The sequence below is a fragment of the Chiroxiphia lanceolata genome, chromosome 8 (genome assembly GCF_009829145.1).
Source record: "Chiroxiphia lanceolata isolate bChiLan1 chromosome 8, bChiLan1.pri, whole genome shotgun sequence".
Classification (NCBI taxonomy): domain Eukaryota; kingdom Metazoa; phylum Chordata; class Aves; order Passeriformes; family Pipridae; genus Chiroxiphia; species Chiroxiphia lanceolata.
The window spans coordinates 35,425,648-35,451,780 of record NC_045644.1 but is presented as its reverse complement, the minus strand read 5'-3'; the positions used below and the strand labels follow the sequence as shown (position 1 = coordinate 35,451,780).

Below are 26,133 nucleotides of genomic sequence, written 5' to 3'. Positions count from 1 at the left end.
AAAAACTGACATCCCATCCGTCTCCTTTGGATTCACCAATAGGGACAGCCTTTGTGTAGCAAGTCTTTATCTTCCTCTCCTCTCTACTGTGTTTAAACTGTTCTACTAGTTGGCTACGCTATTGAAATTAAACATTTTCTTTCCCCATAATCATGGAAAACCATTATTTCCAAATACATTTTTTGTGCATGTAAACAACACTAAATAAAACTTTCCTGGAAGATGAAAAGAACAGCAGCAGCCCAAAAAATATGTAACATATTTTTCAGGAAAAACCAAAAAGGCAGAGTAGCAGCTTGCCAAAAAAGCTGGTATTTTTCTTCAAAAGTGCAAAAAAGGAGATTATTCTTTGTAACAATATAACCTGACAGCCCAAGGAAATTCCTAACCATTCCTGGGAGTCACATGCCTGCACACTGCCATAGATGATTCCTTAAAATGAGATACATTCTTTAAACCTCATGAAATGTGGATATAGAAAAAGGATATAGTGGATACAGAAAAGCCTGTCAATATTTTTAATATAATCCCAGACAGAACTTTGCAGTTTCCTTTAGAAGTTAACTTTCAGAGGGAACAGCAAAGGGAAGACACCACACCTTTATACTGACCCACAGCTGCTGTGCAACTGCAATTAAGGTCTGCTGTCCTCTGTCAGAGCTCATTTTAACCAAGGGACCGTGACTGTATTCAGAAAATTGAGGTGTCATCAAGCTGAGAAAACAAATTACTCTGGTTGTAGAAAAAATAAATTCAGCTAGTGAAGTTTATCCTCTCTTTTGCTTTATGCCCCCAAATCAGTCAATGCAATTCAGTCAGTGAACTCATCAGTCAATGAAAACATGTTAAAATACATTTCCTCGATGCCACACACTTTGAAGTAGATAATGTACATCTTGGGTGACTCCATTTCACTTGTGGGTGCCCAGTCCAAGCAACCACTTTGCACCAGAACACCAGCATTTTCCAAACACCTGAGAATCAACCTTGCTAAAACAGATGTGATTCATACACACTGTGACAAAGGAAATCCAAAAAAAAATAAAGTGACAACCCACCTACACCAAATTCCAGCCGTTGCCATGCAAGGGCCCCCAAGGAATTATGTTCTCCTGAGTGCAGACCACTCCAGCCATCAATCTGAGGGTTGGCTGATGGTTGCAATTAGCCAAGTGACAATTTGATGGTGAATTGCTCCTAACAATCCCTCACTGGCAACAACTTGGCAATAACAACATTCAGATGATGGGAAGAGGAGGGAGAATAAAAAGATGATGGTTGGCTGACAGGCTTCAAGATTTTTAATATAAAATCCTTTCTGTTAATTCCATTTCAGTGTAATTCCCACCAGTGATCTAAGTGGGTTTAAGCCGTTTCCACAGAACATGCTGGCAAGCAAAGTCAAGTTTCTTCCCCTAATTTATTCAGGACATACAGAAAATTCACTCATGTAATTGTATTCCTCTGGCTCTGTTGTGTTTAAATTCATGTTCAGAAGGGGCCACTAAGGAAGTGATCAGTAAATGAAACTACAGATGTGTTGTAAACAAAGAAGTAAATCCAAGAAAAAGGCAGGAAAAAGTACAGGGGTTTTTGTTTGGTTGGTTAGTTTGGGGGGGGTGTTTGTTTGTTTTGTTGTTGTTGCTTGGGAAGTTTTTTTGATATATATATTTTTTTTTGTTTGGTTGGTTTGGGGGGTTTGGGATTTTGGGGTTTTTTTCTTTTTTTTTTTCTCAGCTCTACAAAGCAACAAGAAAGAACCACCCCAGAGATAAAACTCTTTGGGCAGCAGGGATGGATGAAGTTGCTGAGAGGACATGAAGCTGCTCAGCAGTTCTGCTGCCTGAGGTTCCTCTCGCTGGACACAACATGAGAAACCACGAGGCATGACAAGACAAAGTCCTGCCATGGCAGAAAACATGAGCTTGTTCCTAAATGATTCCTGTTCATATTGATTTAGTTAAGCCCCCTTGGTGCTGTAGAACACGGAAATAATCCTGTCCCTGTACTGAGGCAGAGGGAATTGTTGCCCACAGAAGCTGTGGCTGCCCCTGATCCCTGGAAGTGTCCAAGGCCAGGTTGGATGGGGCTTGGAGCAACCTGGGCTAGTGGAAGGTGTCCCTGCCCATGGCAGGAGGTGAAACGAGATGGGCTTTAAGGTCCCTTCCAACCCAAACCATTCTGGGATTCTGGGATTCCATGAATGAGGAAAAGAGCCACTGGCTCATCCACCCAGCTAAGTACCACCAAAATGAGGGCAGATGTTAATAATAAAACCAGTCTCAAAGGTCAACACATGCAACTGCTGATTTTTTTCTCCTTGTGGTGTGGCAGATGTCAGTAAGTCTTCGACCTACAAATAAATCATAATAAAACCTACTCCCAAATGTTCTAGCTGTGCAAGAGCTCTCCAATTAGCCAGTAACCTGCTTTCACTCTGGTGAAGCACAAACAGACAGAAGCACTCCTCTGAAATGAAGGCACTAGAGCACCAGCTCATCAAGAGATGATCTCTTAAAAAACCCTTTCTGATTTTATGACCTGAGCTACCACCTCACAAAAAAATATAATCTACCTGAGAAGAGAACCTGAAAAATAGAAAATTAAGGGATGTAATTTGCAGGTACTCCAAAAATGACTTTTGCTTGCAAGCTTATATCCACTTGTGTGCTCAGGATGACCTGGGGTAACAATGACATGAAATGCACTGCTCCTTCAGTGCTAATTAGCAGTGCTTGTCTGCTCATTCATCCCTCTCCTTGTTCCTCAAACCAGGGCTTGAGACCAAGAGATTAGGAATTGAGACGCATTTGATTAACTTGCTCAGATGCCAAGTTGGTATTTCAGTTACATCCTGTGGTCTCCCCTGTTTGTGACGTGGTTCCCTGCACTGCTCGATGGCCGGGCTCCTTTTATTCCCCTGCACCTTAACAAAATGGTGATCTGAACCGCAGAACTGCACTAAAAACTAACCAAAGGGTGGCCGAGTTTCCTCGTGGCCACAAAAAACACTCAGTTCCCCACATGCCCCCGGCAGCCATCAAATGGAGCCTCAGCCAAAACACACGAGCGGGGATCAAGAACTGAAAGCAGCACACAGACTTTAAAAAGCGTTTCATACGAGCCTGGTTCCGCCGTTCCTACTCAGAAACGAGTAAGGTCAGACAGCTCCTGAGCGTGACATGAAGCACAACAATCCTGTGCCGTACTGAGAGACACTCATCTTGTTTGGCAGATAAATTATGGCAGATTCAATTTTGTGCACAGCACAAAACCGGAGAAATTTTGTCTCAAGTCCACCGAGACAGGAAACAAACAGATAAATTGGGATTCTGAGCCTCTGGATGGCATAAATACCGCTCTAAGTCTTGGTATTTATTTCTGAAGTGAAGCAATTAGCAAACAAAAGGAGAACACAGTCATTTCAGGCCAAGTGACTATTGTGCAGTTACTTTATATTGGATACTGTTGTCTCAGTTTCTGATTCCACAGGGGTATGTTGCCACCAGACCCATTAAACTTATAAACATGCACCTCCACATGCATATTGTACAGAAGGTTTTCTTCATGTTATTTATAATTGCCCAGATAAAATATTCCTCCTTCTCCAACACCAAGGATCGACAGGATATTTATATCAGTAATTGTATTTCCAATGCATCTCACATCAGTTACTGTTTTATCATTACTATTTTTAAGATAAAAAGTTGGATGCCTGTTAAATACTGTAATTTTAAATTAATAACTCCAAATAATACATTCTCCCACTCCAGCACATCTCCTCCTTTGCCAGAATGGGGTAATATGTTAAATTTCCCACAATAAAGAATATCAATTTTTTTCCCCTGCTTACTGCTCTGAGCATAATGAAGTAGCAGGTGCTTTGTCCTTACCAGTTCCATCCTCAAAGAGGGATGCAGGCACACAGGGCATTGTACTGAGCTTCAACTAAGTCACACAAAAAGCTGGTGAACCAACAAAAAGCTTGATGTGCCACATCATTTCCCATTTCCACACCAACAGTGTTACTCATGCTCTCAGGGAATACCTACATCATCACCCATATCTTACCTTTCATTTATGCACTTCTTGTCTGAGGTAATGGAAAACATTTTGGAAATTGAATTTTCCTTCTGACTGGGAGGGGAGTCATTCTGAACCTAATGTCTCTCAATGTGCCACACACTGTTTTCAGTCAATTTTGGAAGGCTCTTCAACAGACAGTTGCTATGGAAAAGGAAAGAAAACCAAACCAAACCAAAAATAAATTAAAAATCTTTCTTGTATTAAATTAGTCATCTGCAGGGGAAAACAACACTGCACCAATGCTCTCTGCACATATGGCATAATAAATACAAGCTACAGAGACTATGTTGGGATAAGATATTACAAGAAAATTCTTCCCTGTGAGGGTGGTGAGGCCCTGGCACAGGTTGCCCAGAGAAGCTGTGGCTGCCCCTGGATCCCTGGAAGTGTCCAAGGCCAGGTTGGACGGGGCTTGGAGCAACCTGGGCAGGTGGAAGGTGTCCCTGCCCATGGCAGGGGGTGGGACTGGATAATCATTAAGGTCCCTCCCAACACAAACCATTCTGGGATTCTGTGATACAAAGTACTGGCAACTATACACATATTTTATAACAACATTGTTCTTTGTTATCCTGAAATTTCCTGTAATGTGAAGATTTCGACTAATATAGTCTGTGAGCACATACACAAAAACTCATATTTAAAAGTTGGTTTGGTTTCTTTTTCCCAAAATACAATCTTAGGGATAAACTCAGTGATTAGATTTTTCTGTTCAAACTGCAGGACTGTGACCTGGTGCAAGAACAGCAAGGTCCTGACAAAAGCAAGGTATAAACATGGATAGGTGTTGAGACAGTCAATTTTTATGGTACCATGTTATTATGCATTCTTAATTTGAAGAAAAACATTTATAAATCAGCTCTTGTGTTTTTAAGCAGGACTATTTTGACAGAAAACTTCCAGGTTGTGACAGCTTTAAATGGAGACCCGTGGCATTTCACAGAGCAGGTCCCAGAACAAACCAGGGCACACACACAGAGGCTCCAGCTTCCATGACCTCGTTAGTTATCTTTCTGTTTATCAGGAAGAAACCTCTCCTCCTCACACTTTGCAGCTGATATTAAAAACAAAAGGCAGCACTGAGGCTGGAATGATGCACAGTTACAATTATGAAAGACATTAAGCGAGCAGAATTGAATTCAACAGCCCATTTGATGGTGACAGGATGATCTGCAGTAACGGGGGGCACAGAATCAGACTATTCAGAGCAGTTAATCCAGGCTTCTTGAAGAGCCTGTGGAATAAAGAGCTGTTTGACCAAGTGCTGGGCGAGGCCTATCAGACACATTGGCTACAATGGAAAAGATCCCTCACGTTGGATTGTCTGAGTTCTTACTGAATGAGAGGCTTCTTCCTAGCTTGAAAAAACAGGGTGACCTTCAACATGCACCTCCACTGATATTTAACTGCAGGCAGCAGGTTTGAGCACCAGGACATTGTTCCTTCCCGTTCACCCACTGCAAACACACTGCTCACGGACCACAGCCTGAGCTTGTGTGAGATATGAGGTAATAAGATGAAAAGGAGGAGAGGGGAGACAAGGAAAGGGAAGACAAGGAGACATTCAGAGACTTCACTGCTTGGTGAACTATGAGGACATCAGGACATGGTCCTCACATTTTATGGGAACTCTGGTAGCAACTAATCACTGTACATGGAAATGGCAGCAGTTTGCAAAAGCATCTGTAAGTCACAGCAAGTCAAAGACTAGTCAGGGTTGGAAGAGACCTTCAAGATCAATGAATCCAACTATCAACCCAGCACTATCATAACCACCCTTCATCCACATCCCCAAGTGCCACATCCAGACACCTCTTGAACACTTCCAGAGTCACCACCCTGAGCAACTTATTCCAATGCCTGACCACTCTTCCAGGGAATTTTTTTTTTTTCTAATATCCAATCTGAACCTCTCCTGGTGCAACTTAAGGCCGCTTCCTCTCATCTTTTGGCTTGAGACATGGCAGAAGAGACAGACCCCCCCCACCTCACTGCAGGTCATTTCAAAATAAAACCTACCATAGATTTGGGGGCTGTAGGGGGTAGAAGCAGAAACTGAGTTGAAATAATTCAAGAAAAGTAGCTCATACAGGATTCTTTAATTATTCAAGTCCTTCCAAATGCTCCACTGGACTGAAGGACTGTTAATAAATAGACAATCAACACCTTTTTATGGATTATTCTGAAATGCTGGTTTCTCTATTAATTTGAAACATTTTTCTCTTCAATCCCATTCACTTTTTGTCTTACAGTCCCTTCAGGTGTTCTGCAGTTACTCAGGACAGTTCAGTAACTGAAGTGCTGCTGTAAGTGACCCAGAGGTCCCCACCGAATTAATAGTGGGCTTCTGTTCAAAAGGGAAAAGAGGTGTAGGCTGTTCTGTTTCACTTCTCTTACTACTTTACTAAGAATGTTTTATAGCTCTGAGTTGTTTGCAGGTTACCCAGATCATTCTGCATAGCAAATGACAAACAAGTCTTCTTGAAACAGAGTATTAAAACAACCTCACACATGCACTGAGACTTAATATAGACATTCATCCTGCAGCTACTCCCAGGAAACACAGAGATGATGTGCATATCATTAAAGACATTTGCAGAGGGTTCTCACCTCCTTCCTATTCTCTACTGAGTAACCCTTGTCTTGAAATACTGTCCCAGCCTTCCAGACACTGAACAGCTCAAAAGCTCTGCACTGAAATAAATGTGACACGTCGTGCAGCTCCAGAAATATTTATATACCCTCAATGCAAACAACCAAAATATCCCAGGATACAAAAGACTCAGTGCTGGCTTTTGAAGAGTATTTTTAAAAAGTGAATGTCACTTCTTCCCTCTCTGAGCCCCAGGAATAACCTATTGCTAGAATCAGACTTTGTTTTTAATGTCACTGGAAAGGGAGAGTTTCCTACAGGCTGGAGAGACGTGCTGGCAGCATCTCTGTGAGAGTTTTCCCTGGAGGGGAGGGAAGAGGGCGGGAGGCTGCCAGGGAGGCCCTGCAGTCTCCACCCTCAGATTTTCTCAGGACCCAGACCCTGAAGAGCCTGGTCTGACCTGCTTCAAGCAGGAGGGTGGACTAGAGTCTTCCTCAGGTCCCCTTCCACCCACCCTTACTTTCTTACTCCTGTAACACTCATTCTAGAAGCTGGAAAGACAATGAATTTTGTGGTGTCAAGGTCTCCCTTAAAACTGCTTTCTGCAGAGTCTCTCCAACTTCCAGCAAAACCGATGGGAGCTGAAGTATGTGGCTGTACAGGAAGAGAGGATGGAAAGCACCCAAATGATGATTAAAGCAATGCTGACAATATTTACAAAAAAGGAGAAGATGCACTAGTGGATTGTACAATGAGTGTGGCCAATTTTCCTTTGCAGTGAAGACACACGACTTTGTCAGCAGCAATGAAATTGGATCTTGTTTACCACTGTGAGCAGATCATAGCACATTATTATCACATAAAACTAAGATAAATCCAAACATCCAGTAGCACAGCACATCCAGCTCGATCTTTGAGGCAAAGTGACAACCACGTACTTATCATCACACCATTACATGCAATTAAAAGTACAGAATCAATAACTGATAAATTTCTTATAACAAATACAACACTTGCGACGAGCACAAAACATGTTTTATCACAGCACCTTGACGCTAAATGAACAATCTATTTTTCATTATATGACCTCCAGCCATTAGCACAACACACAAAATCTCGTGAGTTTGGCACGAATATGATTTAGGATTTGAAATCGTTTTTCATATCACGTTTGCTACTCTTAGACTCAGGAAAAATAAAATGATCACAGAGTTGCCAGGCTTGCCCACTGCATTCGTAAGAACTAAGACCAGTGTTTTTAAAAGCCATGTTCACTGGCAAAAATGAATATATTAAAGACACAGCAGAGTTACGTGGCCACAGACACAATCCATTTATAGCTCATTTTGGAAAAAAAAATGCACAAAGAAAGCTCAGAGGTGAATTTTTTGGCCGCATTTTTTGGTCTGCAGCAAAAGATAAGTGACACAGATGAGAACATTTGGGCATTATCTATTGAACCTTTACTACTTGCATATCAACATTTTCTGTTTAGAGAATCTTCAGAATTTTTTTTTATCCTATGTAGAATTTCATTTTATTTGCAACAACGCACTGTAATAAAACACTTTTGTTGGAAGGTTACTCCTTTTTATTTTATGAAAATTGCATTTACTTCATTCAGAAACACCTGTCTTGTGTCATGGTGTGATCTAAATTGTGTTTTAATGAAACCTGTATGCTTCTTTTTATTTGAGTCTGAGCTAAATTCATAAAATATTAAAGGAATATTGAATTATGTATTTATAAAATACAGTACAGTAAATAAATAAATCCCCAAAGCAGGACTATCAGCCAGGACAATGGTAATTAAACCCTGAAACTCTCCCAGGTATACAGCTTACTCAGCAACACACATTAAATACAACTACTGAAGTGTGAGGATTGATCAATAAAGTCTGTGCTTACACCTGTAAAGCCCAGGGGGAAAAACACCAGCACACTGTGCAGAGCAGGAATTGCAGTATCCAACCCAGCCAACAGCACAGCCCAAGGCTGAAGCCAAGTAAGAAAAGACACAGTCAGTCAGCTATGAAAAGATGCAGCAGCAGTGATTTGTTAAGTGTTAAAAGGGAATTTTAACCAAGGTAATAAAAGAGTAAGTGCTTCTCCCACAGGCTTCCTTCACACACACCCACCTTCACTTCGAGCAGAAATACAAAAGTGTAATGGGTAAATCACTATTTATTAACAGTCTTTACATTAAATGAGCAGGATCTGCTGTTCAGCACAATCTTTCAAGTACAGAACAAAATGAATGAGAAAACTTAGTCAGTTCAGAAGAGTCCTAAATTTAATAGTAGATACTAATAATGCTCAAAGCTGTGATACCATCAGAATCTCTTATATATCCATTTACCTTGGTTAAACAGTACTGAATTCACAAAATTAATAAAAATTTAGATCAAATCCAAAAGAGTGTTGGGACAGAAAAAGAAAAGAGGGAGAACTGAAAGCCACAGTATCCTTTATTGTGAACATCCACCATGTGTACACTGGCCTGGAAGGAAAGAAGCTCTAAGGACTGAGGTAGGTGGAAACAAGCCAAAGATGTGAAAAATGCAGCATTATAATGCAAATAATGAGCAATACCAATGAAAACACCAGAATATCTCACTTTTTTTTTGAGTGTTCTCTTGCCTTTAAACTTCATCCTTTTTCAACTACTATGTATTTGTTAGTAAAGCAACATATTCAGCTTGGCAGTTAAATTTCATCTTAAGGCTGGAAATACCATTTGGTCGAGCAACCACAGGGAAAGGAGGAGAGATAAATAATTTCTCTGAAGAGTAAATGTATTCTTAAAACCAATCATTGGAAAGTCACAAAGCCCTAAGTCTTGGTATTTTCCTCTTTCTTCCTCACCCCAGAATTCAAAAAACATTTCCAATGTTATCAAAGCCTCCATGCTTTGCAGATGTGAATATAAATCGAGTGGTTAACACTCACCTTGTAGCTCCAGTGAGAATGGGAATATGCAGCAGGCAGACAAGAGCTCGCTCTGAATCACTCTGCAGGCCCAAAATTGCACAAATGATCAGCACAGCTCCAGCATTTTGCTGATGTAACTCAGCACTCCACAGAGTTTAGCAGGTCAGGGTCACAGCCACACCACCTGCTTTTAAACTGTCTCTCTCTCATGCTCCACATGACCTTTTAAAGCTACAAAGACAACCTGTGTGACTCTCACACATACACATATGATTAAGACTTAGATTGATCTTAACTATTACAAGCTCCCATTCCAAATGGTTTGTTTTTAACAGGTTTTCCTAGTTCCCCACAGAAGCGAAGAACAATTGCACTGGTGCTCTCAGCACAGCAGGACCTCTGCTTACAAAATTTCCATTTAAAAGTACTAAGAAAGGTAACTTGACCAAATAATCGAGGCAAATAAATACAAAGCAGCTCCACTGTCCCACAGCTGACTTAGAATAAGACAAAGATCCCATAATAATTACATTTGCCACAACCATCGATAACTTTCAAGAGGGAGGATGTGCAGGTTTATGGGTTCACATCACAGAACAAACCAGGAATCCCACACATATTTACAGCACAGCAGAAGTGAACCCGAGGCAGCACCTGTGGTTGCTTCTTGACATCAGAATAAGGCAAATTTCAGCTGTCTCAAACTTGCCCATCTTCTACTTTCATCTCACTTGGTGGATTTGCTACTTTTCTGCACTTCTTGCCCTTGTGTTGGTAACAAGGTAAGACAGCCCTGAATTCCAGCTTTGAACTCCAACAATGGTGTTGTCTGAGATTCAAAACCAGAGGTGCAGTGATCAAAAAAACTTCCATTTGTATCACTTTCTCTCATGATCTTTTTCCTTACATCAATTCAGACAGAATATGTTCTATTTCTGAGTGTCATGCACTGTTCTGTGCAGAATAAATAAAACCCCTGGCCTCTGCCCTCCAGCTGGGACTCACATCCCATGCAAAGGCATCATCTAACCTTGTATTTCAGTCATCTATGGCCTTCTGTGCCATATCTTGGAAGTGCAGGAAAAATGTACTTTCCTGACAGCATTTCAGAGCTTGCATCTTCCCATCACTTCAAAACTACAAAAGTGTTTTGGACAGAAAGATTTTTTTTTTAATTACCAACTTCTTTTCCACTGAAAAGAATCCTACAAAACTTCAAATCATGCATCACTCAAAGCTGAGTATTTTTTTAAGCTACATTTTTTTCCCCTCACTTGTTAAGAGCTTTTCTGCCTTCTCTTTCAGACTCCTCCACCACACAAAGTATATTAATAGGACCAACTGAGGAAATGGCTGGTGATGATGACTGATGGAAACTTGAATTATGAGAACATTTTGCTTTCTCTCTCTGTTAAAACCACTCTTGTTTGACTTGTGCTGGTGGACAGGTGTGACACTGAAATAAACCTGTGACTACACCCCTATCACAGTCACAAATTGTTCCTGCATTAACACACTGACACGTCCTGACGGACATTTCTCAGTGTAATCTGAATCTCTCTCAGTGCTCTCTCCATGAATTGAGGGCAGACTTTTATACCTGATGTGCTCAGGTTTGCTGTCAGGTCTCCCTGCTTAGACTTCCAAATTAAGCCCTCTCTTGCAGAGTAAAACAAACACACACCAAAGCCAAGACAAAATATTCCAACTCTGACTCTTCTTCACTCCCTCTATCAACTCATATCCCAAAACCTTCTCCCAAGCCTATCACAGGGTGTACTTGCCCAGTGTGACAAAACCACACTGCACCATTTAGAGCTGGTTTTATCCACTGGGCAGTGCAGGTCATCCCTGCACACAGACACGGCTGCAGGACCAGACTCCCCTTTAAATACTAACAGCAAAATATTGAAGCAATCCATAGTCTCAAACCTCTCTGAGAAAAGCTGCCATTTCACCTCAGATTATCACCAAGGTTGGAAAAGACCTCCAAGATCATCAAGTGCAATGTTTGAACCATGGGCTGGTGCTCTGAGGAGAGCACTCAGCATCTTACAGTGCAGGGCTTGGAAACATTGGACCTAATGCACTTGATAGTCAGTGCTAATAAGCAAAGCCCAGCTCTGGTCTTAAATCACATTTTCATTCCCATGCTTATTTGAAGCAATCTATCATCAGGATTAATGCAATCACACATCCAGGAACTGATAATATTGTACAAAAAGAATAACAGAGACTCAGTAAAAAAACTCTACTGTGCTCTGCAGGAAAGTGAGGCACCATTTGACTTGTGGAGCTCTACATCAAACTCTAATGGCCAAAATTAAGAAACACCGTGTTTCTTAAGGAGTATATAAAATTTTGTATATATGAACTAAATAACTTGTAAAATTACAGCACCTTTCCACAATACACATTTCTTTGTTGCTAAATGGCTTTCCAATACAACCTGTATCTGTATTAACTGATAGCAGAATAAAAGCCCTAAAATACCATTGATTTTCCAATCATTAAACAAAGCCCACCAAAACCCTAGGAAGATGCATATGATTTTTAATTATCTAATACATGTATCTATCTTAAATACAGGCAGATAATCCATTTTATGCCTCATTCTAAACCTCCTGTAATAACTGCACTCCAGTTTAGGTAATTTAATTTCATATTCTTTCAAGAACATATTACTGCAGTCCTATTTAAAAGATAATAATTCTTTTGAAGAACTTGTTAGAGAGGCTGATAGAGTTCAGAGAAATTCTTCGCCCAGGTGGGATTTCTTAGGAAGTTTTTAGAAAGCAAATCAATAAATGTTTGCAGATTGAAAATCCGATCACACTCATGACTGTCCCCAGAGGAAGCTGTGAAATTGTCATTTCAGTGACAGGATCTCAGCAGAATTAGTTATCTGCCCTGGAAAATTGCTAAAGGATAGGGGACAGCAGTGGGTGTAGCAAAGGCACTCGGAATCAATACAACAATACTTGTGTTATTTATCCTGGCAGGCCTTTAGCTTGGTTCTGATCTCTATCATATAAAAGGTTAAAATTTCCTTTATGCTTCAATATTTCATAGAGTCATCTGAACAAGATCAGATGCTCATTTGTGGAGGGTCTAAGGAGGAGATGTCGACAGGCATGGTATTATGATATGAAGAGTTTTATTTCTGGTTTATTAAATCAAATCTTACTTTAGAGATCCAAGACTCAGTGCAACCTCTTGGATTTACTTTTTCTCCCCCTCCCCACACTCCCTACAGCCCTGGCCTTACTTCTACTAGAACAGTATCTGGTATCAAGAAGTACCAGCTCTTTAAGAATCACAGAATTAATCGAGTTGGAAGGAATCTTAAAGACCATCTTGTTCCAACCCCCTGCCATGGGCAGGGACACCTTCCACTAGACCAGGTTGATCCAACTACCCCTCAGCTGTTCATCCCCACCCCTTTTTTGTGCCTACCATGTCTGCCAACATCTTACAACCTCTTTTTCATCAAAGAAATAACAGTATCTGAGAACATACTACACCAGAGCTGTATCCCCTGCATGCAGGGAAATCAGGAATGTAAAATAAAAAAGCTGTGGTTGTGCTGTATTTACCAAAGTAAACGCACACATCTTTGTGTGCCTTCCTCACCTCAGTGGAGGAAACAGGGGACAGGGGAAACAGTTTTCTCCAGTTCCATTTCTGTAGGATGACATGGAATATTGCAGAATTTTGCATTTTAATGACCCATAGAGCATCTGAGAGACATTTTGACTTTACACCAACCTGTTACAGAATCAGAACCGAATAGATTCAAACAAACCCCCACCCCCCCAGTTTCCATATCTGGCTTCAGTAGGTGGAACTGCTCTCAGTGGGAGGGGGTGGGGAGGTGGAAGCTTTTAAAAAATATTTTTTCTCTTTTGTTTCTTTTATTTCTCTTGAGCACTTCCCAATCTCTCCTCCTTTTACTCCTACTATGTGAGTGTGAGCAAACTGTTACCTAGAACTTAATCCATAATTCACAGAATCACAGAATCACAGACCCACAAGGATCATCCAGTCCAATCCTCAGCCCTGTTGTGACCATCCCCAAGGGTCACCCCCTGTGCCCCAGAGGATCATCCAAACCCTCCTGGAGCTCTGGCAGCCTTGGGGCTGTGCCCACTGCCCTGGGGAGCCTGGTCAGTGCCAACCACCCTCTGGGGGAAGAACCTTTTCCTGAGATCCAACCTGACCCTGCCCTGACACAGCTCCAGCCTGTCCAGCCCTGGGTGCTGTCCCTGGTCCCCCCAGAGCAGAGCTCAGTCCCTGCCCCTCCTCTGCCCCTGCCCAGGCAGTTGGAATTGCAGTGAGGTCTCCCCTCAGTCTCCTCTTCTCCAGCTGAACACACCAAGTGCCCTCAGAGTCCTCCCACGGCTTCAAATCAAGGCCCTTCCCCATCCTCGTTGCCTCCTTGGGACACTCTAATTCAAGGTCTGACTTGCTTTAAGCCAGGTCTCTCCAGTGGATCTGGAACACAGCACAAATTACACGTTGAAACTGGACAGATGAGTAACGTTGTTGTCATAAGGACCACCGGTACGAGACATTTGTAGTTGATGGGAATTCTTTTACTCACGTTGCCTTTTCTCACTGCATAGTAATTTGTCCCAAATTGTGGCATCAACACTGAGTCTCTGACAAATGAGAGTGGATGCCAGAGTTACAAAGGTCAGATTAACAGTGAATGTAAAAGGCAGTAATATGTACATTGTTCACAGATGTGCCAGTGCATTGAATACAGGGCTGTCCAAAAGGGAATAAAATGACACAACCTCTCCATTTTGGAATGTCTGATGAATTCTTGAAGAGTAGTGCAACCTCCTGCTTCTTTAATGTACGTAACTCCCTTCCACAGAGAAATCTGTGCAACCAAAAACCTCTCACAGGGATATCCTCTAGGATTAAAACCTTGCCCACACTCAGAGGAAAAGCTCTCAGGGGAATGGGCAACAACTACTTAGTACCAACTTCACTGTAATAACAATGAACAACTTCATGACAGTGGAAATGGCAGTTTCATGATGATAATGAAAATAACCATGAATATGTTTTCTTTTCAATCCAATTGTGTACTGAAAGGAATGAAAACTACTTTTTGTGGTCTCGAGCCAGCATTTTGTTTCATACAAACAAACAGTTTCTACACTGAATAGCATCCTAGGAATGGTCTGGCCTGAGAAAAACAAATTAGGAGGTAAAAGCACAGGCTATAGCTCTAAGGTTCACTCAGAATTTCCTTCACAGGACTTTATGTCTTTCCAGGGAAAATAACAACAGAAATAAAATGATTATTAAATAGCTACTTGACACAACTACAGCAAAATCTGCTGCCTTGGAAAAAATTGAGGACACTAACCAGTGCCACAAAAAACTGAAATGAAGGAACTGTGGCCTGAGGAGTGACAGAAAGACTTTTCTTTTTTCTTCTTAGACTTTTATTGAAGGAAAAGAGGAATTTAATTCAGTGTAAATATATATATATGCGTGTAAATAAACCTTTGTAAATGTTTTCCCCTTTCCCCAATAACGAATGGTTGTGTTTTGTCTGAAAACTCTCCACATGAGGTGGTAAAAATATCAAGTCCATACCATCACTAAACCCTCTCACAGGGGCAAACTGTGGGAGGGGGGCTTGAACTTAGGAATTAGATTCTTGGGAGTTGCAAACCACCACAACAATGTGATTGCAGGCAGACGCATTTGTTACCTTAGAATAATGTAAGACACACATTTTGCTTTTCACAAATAAACTTACACAAATAAACTCACTAAGACAGCTTTGCACTAGTGACTGGCAGGGCTCTGCTCTAAGGCAATGCTCTCCAGCACTGAGCCAGACTTCCTGACAAAGTGCCAGCTTGCAAATGCTTTTTAATCTTTGCCAAAATCTGCTCTCAGAACTCGGGTGAGTTGGGCGACAACTGCCCAAGGTATTTGTAGCCTGCAGCACTCTCTGAAAAGAACAGCCCTACAAATCAAACTATTTAAGTGGCACAAAACTTGAGTTATCCCAGTTTCCCTGTTTATTTCCTCATTGAGGACTAACTAAGGTATCTATCAAGGACAGCCCCACCAGGCATCCAACTGAAGAAGGTGGAGTCATTGAACAGTCTTCTTTTGAACAATTTGCTGGTGGCCATGCAGGGGAAACAGGGAGCACTGGTCCCTTGGAGTTATGGAGCTGCTCACAAGTAGCTGAATTTGTGAAATATTGTGAAAATATGGTCACTGTGAAATACAGTTTCTTTCCCAGCATCAAGCCAGCAGCTGCATTATCAATGCTCACTGAGATGACATCCTTTGTGCTATGTCTATAGGAGACCCTTCTCCATATTCCAGAAAGGTCCCCTCTTTTCTCATCCAGTTACCATAAAAATTTTACCACAAGACTGAGGCACAGCCTTTCTTTTCCCTCTAGACTTAAGAAAACTTGTCATGTGCTCATAATAAGTTAACTGCTAGAAAACATCTGTTAGGTTAGGAGGTAATAGAGTGATAAGAAGGCCTCGAGGATGATTTTTGAAGATGTTTTCCCGAGGAAAATATGGAAATCCTCCTCATCTGAGGAGAAATCTAGAAATTAGCAAAACTCCTCTTCATGTTTCTAACAGCCCCAAAATCTCCTGTCGCTTCATAAAACCTGCTACAAACCCATCTCAGTTCTGCTCTGTGCTAAACTTTATTTAATCCCTCAGACCACCTTCACAATTGCCTTTAAACTTTCTCTCTGTGAGTCCAATTTTAAACCCTGGTGAGATTGGCAGGAGTTGAATGGAAAGCACACACCTCCAATCTGGAGCTCTGTGTCACCGCGTTCAGCCAGAAATCCTTCTGAAGCCACGGAGCCTGACCAACAAAAATGAAGTTAATTATACATGAATATGTAGGCTATGCCAGTCAGAAGAAGAACTCAATACTTATTTTAATGAGGGTCACCACAGAGTGCCATTGGAGAGAATGCTCTGTGTGGTTTACTCGTTTAAATGGAAAGGTTTCAGCGATTTGCAAAAATGATTTTTATGTTTCCTACAGAACAATGTGTCTTTGCTACCGTGAAACAGAGAAGACAACAGAAAACCACAGACAGAAAAAGAAAAGCTCCTGTCATCACCTCTAAGTTCCTGCTGGGCATTGGGCATTTCAGCTGAAATGGCCTCTCTTCCCAAAGAGAATTTATTAGACTTAATCAATAGGCAGTTTGGGATCAAATCTTCAAAACCAGGCAGCACCCAGCAGCTCTCAGTACAACCTGAATGTCCACTTCAGCAGATGTTCAAGTACTAGAACAAAACTGGGAATGGAGATTGACCCTTTTCACAGACAAAAGACAAAATGTTTTGTATAAGTGTAATTTTTGTTCTCCTCCTACCATTATACTCTGGAGTAAAAGCCCTCTTGGTTCCTGGACACTAAAAATAGGTGACTAAAACTTCAAACAGAGCAAATTCCTTTTGTGGTGTTGTTTCATATCCCCAGCAGCTGTAAGGAATAATATTTTACATTCAGAATTGCAAGAAACATTGTTTCATTGAGAGGTTCTTCTATTCCTGCTCCCAAAGTGCAGACTTCGAATGAAAATGCACTTTACAGGGCAATTTATGAAGGTGAGTTTCCCACCTCATGAAAACCTGATTGTGACAAGCCACACATTTAAAAAAAAAAAACCCCAAACAAAAAACCCAACCCAGCACCCCCAAAGCCTACAGGTGCTCAGAAAACTCATCATAAAACCTAGCCAAAATCTCCAAAGGTTGGGACCATTCTGGAATGCTGATGCACGTGGCCTTAGAGGGGCAGGGTGACAAAATGAGGGGACAAAGGGCAAAAAGGGTCTGAGAAGAGAGATGGCATGGAGTGCTCGTAATGACCAAACCTTAAAAGCCTCAGATTGGGCTATAAACTGAGAATATGAAATTCCTGATTTATAATGACGTTAACAAACAACAAACCCCCAAAATCAGTCAGCCTCTGTGAAACAAACTGATACAGAGATAATAAAGAGGGGAAAGCCCATAAGTAAATCATTTAATCTCACAAGTATTTCAGTAGCAAACAGTAAACAAGGCACAATCCACAGCCTGATCTAAAGAGGTCGGGCAATAGGGAGATAAAACCCTGTGGAGACAGGCTGGGAGAGCTGGGGCTGCTCAGCCTGGGGAAGAGAAGGTTGTGTGGAGACATCACAGCACCTTTCAGGATCTGAAGGGGCTACAGGGAAGCAGGAGAAGGACTCTGCATCAGGAACTGGAGTGGCAAGACGAGGGAGAATGGCTTCCCAATGACAGAGGGGAAATTTAGGTTGGATATTAGGAAGAAATTGTTCCCTGTGAGGGTGGGGAGGCCCTGGCACAGGTTGCCCAGAGAAGCTGTGGTTGCCCCTGGATCCCTGGAAGTGTCCAAGGCCAGGCTGGACAGGGCTTGGAGCAACCTGGGCTGGTGGGAGGTGTCCCTGCCCATGGCAGGGAGTGGAATGAGATGGGCTTTAAGGTCCTTTCCAACCCAAACCATTCTGGGATTCTATGAAAACTCATCCCACCTAGGGATGTGTGCTAGGACATGTGCTCCAGGGACAAGGAGGTGCTCCAAAACAAGGACTATGCCAATGATGATGGAAGATTATCACACATGAAAGAAAAGCAAAATCATACTCTTTACCTCTTCTCACTGGAATCAAATTTAATTCCTTTACATCTAAGTATACACTCATTTTGTAAATATAGTCACAGAATCAACCAGGTTGGAAAAGTCCTCTGAGATCATTGAGTCCAACCTGTGGCTGAACACCACCTTGTCAGCCAGACCATGGCACTGAGTGCCACATCCAGTCCTTTCCTAAACACCTGCAGGGACAGTGACTCCACCATTCCCCTTCCAGTGCCCAGCCACCCTTTCTGTGACAAATGAAGCGAAGCCATTAGAAATACTGACAGTCCCCTCCTCAAAGCACTGTGTCAATTCACTTTAATGTATTGATACTATTTTTGCGTCGTTCTAAAGCAGCACCAGGCAGGAGTATTCTCTGTCACTACAATTAGTCAAAGACAAAAGTACCCTGACAGCTCCTGGGCCCTTCTGCAGCTCCAAAATCAGGACATTTCACCCTTCTGACACTTCCTTTGCACTTCCCCTGCAGAGACCAGCCCTGGTTTGTCCTGATCTCCTTCCCCTTGTACACCTCCTGCTACAAACCCAACTCTGTTTCCTGGCCCTCCCTCCTCCCTTTCCAGTACTTTCAACTATCAATCAGGTGAAACAAACCCCTAATATCTCCTCCCCAGTAGCAGCTCTCCACTTTTTGAGAAAATCATAGTCAAGCTGGGACAGGGTCAAAGGAGGGGTTTGATGCTGGTCCAGAAAGCCCCTTCATATGAAAATGAAATGAAAAAAAAAAAAAAAAAAAAAACAAAAACCTAAAATATATTCCTCTTCTCAAATGAAGAGATGACAGGCTGCCTAACTGTGACAAGCAGATCAGTCCATTTTCTTTTTACCAGGAATCAAATCAATTAACAAACAGGAATTGATGGTAGTTTATGGAGAACATCAGCATCAATGGTCCTCTATGTAGTTTATAGTTTAGCTGCTGAGAAAACACTAAATCCTGTTTTCTCCAAACCACTCACATATGTAAGTACATACTGATGATACGATGGAGCAGTTGTGTTGTCACGTGCCTAAAAATATTGGCAAAATCACGGAGTGTGAAAGAAGGAAGAGGAATTCTGCAGAAATTTCTTCAATGAGAAAACAGATGAGAAAAATATTATTTCTTTTTCCAGTAGGTTTGGCACAAAAGTCTTTAAGAAAGTTGGAGAAAACCTGTTTCCAAGTTTGAAGTTTAAGCTTCTAAAATGCATCTGAAATCAGACAGATTCCAACAATGGTTTATAACAAATTCCTTTGCTTTCTATAGTGCACTTCTTTATTGAAAACTTGGTCATAAAAATGGCACTGGGGAGGCTCAAATTTGCAGTATTCAGCAGTTACCTGGTCAAAAGTGCTCAGTCTGCACGTTAAATTAGAATTACCAATTAATATTAATTAAAAAAATCCCTGATGTGTAAAACCTATTATATTTAGGGGAAAGGCAGCAAAGTCATACTGGATTTTTAATTATCATCCATTGCCATAATTGGTTCAATCAACCTTATTAAGGCCCTGGGGACACACACCTTGGCAGCTCCATGAACCCAGGGTCATTGGCTGGAATTTGGTAAGCAATTCCTTGATGTGGAAGGAGGTTGGACAGCAGGTTACATAACAGGGGCCCAGAACTGAGATTTTGACAGGAAAAATTATCCTGACTTCTTCCCAGACGCACCTCCACATCAAACTCTGATGTTTGACACTTCTTTGGTGCTTCATTAAGGATTTATGCTTAGAAAGGAGGAAAACTGTAACAACTTCGAGTGCTCTGCAAGGTTCTCAGCTTCATCTGTTTCAGACAAAAAAATCTGTGGTACTAATGTTCCTCTGACTAACAAGAATTCTCTCTGACACACTACTTCACTTATTTAAGGGCTATTTTGATTCAAGTACTAAAAGATATGCAAAGCTGAAAAAAAAAAATCAAAATTTAAACCCTCTGAAAGCACTTTTGTAACTCGAGTCTTGAGGGAAGAACAGAAGCTTTGGGCATTAAATAATTGAAGCTCCATAAGCAACAGCAACTTCCACACAGCAGAGCTTTTCACAGGCATTTCATGTAATTGCAAATGCTTCACCAGGCACAAGCAGGACTGTTTAAGTTCCCAATGCATTTTTAAAAGAGGGAATTAGAGCTATCCATTCCAGGTCATTACTCATGGAAGACAAGGAGACTTCCTACTACTCCAATAGGTGGTTACTAAAGAACTATCTTTGTCCTGGGAGCACACTCCCTTGATTATTCCCTCCAAATTCAATTCTTCATTACTGAAAAATAAACCTGATATCAACATATCTTTCTGGCCTGCCCAGTGCATATTTTTAATATTCTTTTATCTCATTTGAAGGTTCAGCAAAATCTAATTTTCATGGGCTGGAAATCTGTTCCCCTTTCCTTCTGCCTAACAGAAGCACAGAACTGTTTGTTCATTGGGGTGTTTATTATTAGAACGTCTGGCGCAAAAAGGGAAAAACATCCAAAAACCCTCCAGCTACAATTTTACTCTGAAGTCACACTGCCAGCAGGCAGCATTTACCACATCTGAATGTCATCAAGCTACTTGGCTGCAGAATATGGAAGAGGAGTGAGTAGGAGTGATGTGTTCTGAGACAAGAAGCTCCAGGTTTCACCCCTGCCCAAAGGACAACTTGTTGATATCAATATGGATCCTGTACCCAAAAATATTTTAATCTATGTTGCAGAGTCACTGAAGGACTACATAAAAGATATGCTTTGACTGTCAATTCCCTATAAAGGGATAGGCTGGGTCACCCCATAAAACTGCAGGTTTTCTTCTTGTTGTCCGAAAGATGAATTGCAAATTCATTTCTGTACCTTCCTTCAATTAAAACCAAAAAACATTGTGAACTGAAACGTCAGAAATTTGTAAGAGGGAAACATCATTTGCCTTGTACTAATAATAGCCAGATTACAAAACTCCATCAATCATTTATTTTTGAGTGAATAATACTTCTTCGAGGCAGGATAATCACTAACAAAGCCAGGGCAATGAGCAAACCAAATAAAAGCAATGAATGAAAGCTCAGCTTATGGCCAAGAATCACCAGCTCAAAGGAACAACTGCAAGTGCAAAGGATGGGAACACAAGTGCTGGACAGTCAACACGACTTACAAACATCAAGCTTTACTTTCCAGGCAGGTGGAAATCAAGCCCAGCCCGGCAGAGGTACCTGGCTGGGGGAGGTGACTGTCCCACCCTGCACAGCACTGCTGAGGCCCCACCTCAAGGTCTGTGAGCCCTTTGGGGGCTTTTCTAAGGACATCAAACCATTAGAATCATAGAATTATAGGATCAACTGCACTGGAAAAGACCTCCGAGATCATCAGGTCCAACCCTTGATCCAAGCCCGCCCTGGTTCCCAGCCCATGGCACTGATGCCACATCCAGTCTCACCTTCAACACCTCCAGGGATGGAGAATCCACCTCCTCCCTGGGCAGCCCATTCCAAGGGCTGATTATTCTCTCTGTAAAGAATTTCTTCCTGATATCCAACCTAATATCCCCTGGCACAGCTTAAGGCCGTGCCCTCTTGTCCTACTGCTGGTTCCCGGGAGAAGAGCCCGACCCCCACCTGGCTCCCCCCTCCTGTCAGAGAGTTGTAGAGAGTGAGGAGGTCTCCCCTGAGCCTCCTCTTCTCCAGGCTCAACAACCCCAGCTCCCTCAGCCTCTCCTCACAGCACTTGTGCTCGAACGCTTCCAGAGAAGGGCAACCAAGGCAGTGGAAGGTCTTGAGGGCAAGACTTAGAGGAGCAGCTGAGGTCCCTTGGCTTGTTCACACTAGGAAAGAGGAGACTGAAGGGAAGCCTCACATCTGCAGCTTCCTCAGGAGGGGAAGCAGAGGGAGAGGTGCTGCTCTCCTCTCTCTGGTGCCCAGTGACAGGACACAAGGAAATTTGAATGAAGCTGCATCAGGGCAAGCGCAGATGGGACGTTAAGAAAAGGCTCTTCCCCCAGAGGGTGGTGGGGCACTGACCAGGCTCCCCAGGGAAGTGGCTCAAGCCTGACAGAGTTCAAGGAGCTCCTGGATGACACACTCAGCCATATCGTTTAGTTTTAGGTAATCCTGTGAGGAGGAGAGAGTTAGACTTGATGATCCTCATGTGTCCCTTTCAACTGGAGATATTCTGTGGTTCCAAGAATCTCAGCAGGACAATAGTGGGGGGTGACTCACAGCAGAGTCACAAACAATGCAATTAAGGTACAAAGGTCCATCTATTGTGGAAGAAGTCACAGTTTGGAGAAAATAAAAAACCCAACACGACATCAGATATTATATAGCTGCTCAATTAATACTTTGTCCCTAAAATCACAGCTTGGTACAGAAGACAAGCTACTAGGAATAAACAGCAGCAAGATACCCCTTGAAAAATGGCCTGTCCAGAAGTGAACTGGATATTCTGAAGTACTATTTAAGAAAAAAATATGTATAACCTTAAGCATGTACATTACAAAATAAACCACCCACAAAGTATGATAACCTATCCCATTTCCAGAACACTGTAATGCCCTGGTGGATCCTATATCTGTTGTTTAAAGAATACATGAGTTCTTGTATATAAATTTCAAACTTGAAAACTTAGGCCATCCCAGTCAGTAGAGCACTGAAACCTTGCTTGTGCAGGTAACATTCGTTAAAGAGAAAGAAAAATGTCTTATTCTTGTTTACTTTTGTATTGAAACTTTCTAAACAAAACCAAGTAAATAATGATAATAAAATTAATAAAAGGAAAAAACCAAACACCAAACTAAAGGCAAGACATGAAAATAGCCAAGGATTTGAAGGCTACAAAACAGTCTTCTCTAGGAAAATATGATTTTGGCTGTGTTTTTCTTAGGAAAAAGGGCAAAGCCAATTCTCAGTGCAACATAATGATTGTCACATATATCAGAGAATATATAAGCTTGTTTGGAATGCCACCTATCACAAGGTTGGACTGTGACTAAAGTATAACCGTTTCAAATACTTGGATACCAGAAGAAATCTGGCACAATTGCAGAATGTCATTTCATCTCTACTGCTCGCTGAAAAATTTATGTGCCCATTACTACCTTTGATGATTATACAGACACCATTTACTTGGTCTAAAGTGGATGTCAGAGTATACCTTGTCTTGATGACAGCAATAAGGAAATCAAAAAAAAAAATCACTTCATGGGAAAAAAAGTGATTAAAATTGCTATGAAATTCCCATTACCACTGGACTTCTGATAAAAATCACGACCTTGGCAATCAGCACATCTGAACCAGAAGTGAGTGAAGTATTAACTAGGCCACTAGTAAAAGGAAATCGACTCCACAAGAACTCATCAAGAACTGAAGATTGGATTACACTCACAGATTAACCCCATGGAAGTAGCACATGACTTGGCCCGGACTTCCTAAGAACCACCCATTAAGTAAATTTGGCAGGGACCTCCTACCATTTGTCTTTCTGATCATTTGCTTTCACCACTGTATGCTGAATGGTGTTACAGAGCCTTAGTGCTCTGTGCAGGGTGTGGCTGATGCACACGATTCTGTTCTCTCTGATCTCCACTGTTGTTTTTCTCCACGAAAAATAATCGTGTTTCGGTTTTTGTTCCAGAGTAAATACGAAAATTCGAAGTCTCTGAAGTTGCCTCTAGAAGACACCAAGCGCACTAAAGAGATGCAGATTGTCCTATCCACAGCAGTGATTAACTTGTCTCAACAAGAAAAATCAGTAGCATTTTTTACAATTTACTTTTCCTATCCCTGTTTTCCCTATTCTTATGGCAATATCCTCATCTAAAAATAAGTGTAATCCTTCAGGCTCCTCTTTTTATGATAAACCGATTGCATACACAAAAGGTCACTCCAGTAAAATGCAAACTCTGCTCCCCTGGGCTCAGGCACAAATAGGCACAAAGCACTGAAGGTCTTCGACAAAAACACTCTCCCCAAATCTTTACGTATATGTGACAGTCTACAAACTTGTTTTGACCACAGGATCTAGACAGAAGAAAAAACAGAGAAACAGAGACAGTAAATTGCTGCAAAACCCCTTTGAACAATAAGCTATAATGCAAAACACTGCATAGAAAAGTGCCTTCATTCCCTAATCTTTCTGCCTTTAGAATTTAAAGCTCTTTGTGACCACATGGATACCACAATAAAGTGATGATTTCAGTGTAAACACAAAAGCAACAATCCACAGAACATCTCTGAGAGGCTGTTCTTACCTGTTTATTTATTTCTCATGACTGGATTCTACTTCAGCTTTTGTACAACACTGAGAATTGCTGACATGGGCACAGCTGGGTATTCCCTTGCACTGACAACCCAGGTAATAGAAAGGGCTTTTAGCATTCCTTGTTTGTCAGCAGCATGAGAACTGACCCCCAGTGCCTGCTGGATCATCACACAGCAGCTCTTCTCGGAGAAAAGCACTGCAGAAAGCCAGTGTGAGAGAGGTGGACGAGGCATAAATCCCCCCTAATCTGAAGCAGTAGATCAGGAGCAGACATGCCCATGGGTACATGGCCACTAATGGCTCTTCAGAAATTGGATTGCAAGCTCAAGATGCACAAAGCTAGGAATGCATCATCTTTTATCTCTTGCACTGCCAGAATGTAACATATTGATTAAACAACACTTTTCATCTTCAGGTCTATCATTACAAGAAGAGAATACATCACAGATTTTTATAACTTCTACATTTAAAGCAATCCCATGCAATAAGGAATGGTTCTTCCCATTTTACAAAAGGAGACTGGGGCACAGGGCGGATGGAGAAAGCTGTTTATTATGAAGTCAATATGAGCTGGGAACCGAATGCACTCATCTCATCTGAGCTCAAGCACGTCCTGGGCTTTGGAGCCATGGTCTGAGAAACATCAGCATTACGATTCTGAATAGCTACACACAGATAGTTTAAGAACACTCTGTGATAATCTGCTAAGAAGTTGAATTGATGACTTGGACCCACTGGTCAGACTTTCCCACCCTCTTCCAGCTTATCTCCAACACTGGGGAAGAAGTTATGGACACCAATTGACATAACATTGGCCTGCAGGGAGTCAGCCAATAATTTCATCTTTTACGCTTAAAATATACTTTTATTTTTGACTGCTTTAGGTAGTGACAGGACAAGAGGCTTCAAACTTAAAGAGAGAAGTTAGGATGAGATATTAGGAAGAAATTCATAGCTGGGAGGGTGGGGAGGTCCTGGCACAGATGGCTGCCCCATCCCTGGAAGTATCCAAGGCCAGGTTGGATGGGACTTGGAGCAACCTGGGCTAGTGGAAGGTGTCCCTGCCTATGGCAGGGGGTGGGATGGGATGGTCTTTAAGGTTCCTTCCAATCCACACAATTCTATGATTCCATATTTCCAAATCCCATCCTACAGGCAGGCACACTGACATGACTCCCAGACGACTCCCAACTCCAAGGCTCTCAAGAAGTGGGAAATGTCTCTTACTCTGCAGGTAACCCAGCACATTTCTCATCTTGATTAGGGACTCCAGCCTGTGTGCTCTGGGCCTGGTGAAGTCCTAAACATTTCAAAGTAAGGTGGTATTCAGTCAAAGGTTGGACTTGATGAATTTGGAGGTCTTTTTTAACCTTAATGGTTCTGTGACTGTAACTAACAGGAAATTCAAGATAGAAATAAAAAAAAAAGAAAACCAGCATCAATCCAAGATTCTTGAAGTCTGAGTGATTCTACTGCCTGACTTTTCAAGGTGCACCCCTCCACAGCGTTTGCTTGGGCTACGGTGGTGGTAAACAGGTCTGTAACTCAGGCTCTGTCTGGGGACAAACTGTTTATCAGAAAATGTGATGTATACTCTGTCCTTTTGCCCTCTCCT

At 41.8% G+C, this 26,133-nt stretch overlaps 1 protein-coding gene across 18 annotated transcripts in view; it reads right to left on the bottom strand.

The window, feature by feature from the left end:
- The window catches only part of PCDH15 (protocadherin related 15), a 696,943-nt gene that overhangs the window by 547,758 nt on the left and 123,052 nt on the right, over positions 1-26,133 (bottom strand). The window contains exon 3 of one of the 18 annotated variants that reach the window (XM_032694772.1): positions 3,894-3,965. The exons of the other annotated variants lie outside the window; for them this stretch is intronic. The gene's annotated coding sequence lies outside the window, so the exon portion shown is untranslated. The remainder of the gene's footprint in view (positions 1-3,893; positions 3,966-26,133) is intronic. 18 annotated transcript variants of the gene reach the window in all.